The sequence below is a fragment of the Rhinoderma darwinii genome, chromosome 5 (assembly GCF_050947455.1).
Source record: "Rhinoderma darwinii isolate aRhiDar2 chromosome 5, aRhiDar2.hap1, whole genome shotgun sequence".
Classification (NCBI taxonomy): Eukaryota; Metazoa; Chordata; class Amphibia; order Anura; family Rhinodermatidae; genus Rhinoderma; species Rhinoderma darwinii.
Genome location: NC_134691.1, coordinates 327,144,804 through 327,145,523, shown reverse-complemented (window position 1 = coordinate 327,145,523; position 720 = coordinate 327,144,804).

Sequence of the window (720 nt, the reverse complement as noted above, 5' to 3'; positions counted from 1 at the left end):
CGGGGCGTTGTCAGCCTGTAATATAACTAGCAAAGCGAAACCACGCCCTCTATTCGCTTAGGCTTCTGTAAGGGGCGGGGTGTTGTCAGCCTGTAATATAAGTAGCAAAAGCGAAACCCCGCCTTCCATTCGTTTATGGTGCTGTAAGGGGCGGGGCGTTGTCAGCCTGTAACGTCTCTCGTAACTACCGTAGTAAAGTGAAACCCCGCCCTTTTCCCCCTCAGGCCGCTGCTATGGGCGAGGCTGCTATGGATGGAACGTGAATATTAGTAATGGAGCTCCGCCCACTTCATTCCTGGAATTGGAGTCGGGTCAGTCGTGTTATCTTTATTGTAACACTAAGCTCCGCCTACTTACTGGATTCTTTATGTGGGCGTGGCCATGTTCTGCCTGTAACTTCACCCTGATGAGTAATACCTTGACTGTGTCGGCAGAGACTAGTGTTGGGGTAAATTCAGACGGTGCGGTAGTTTTGCTGCGGTTTTGTGACAATCTCTAATTAACCGCAATAACCCTTAGGCCTAATGCACACGATGCATATTACGTGCAAAATTGCCCCACAGATTTTCCTGTGGCAAATACGCAGTGTGATAGAATATTAGTAATGTAAATGGGATTTCAAGTAATCTCATTTACATGTTGCAGAAACGTATCAATTTATCTCGTGTTTCCATCTCAGAATTTTATCTGACTAGTTTATAAAAAAAGCTCACAAAAATT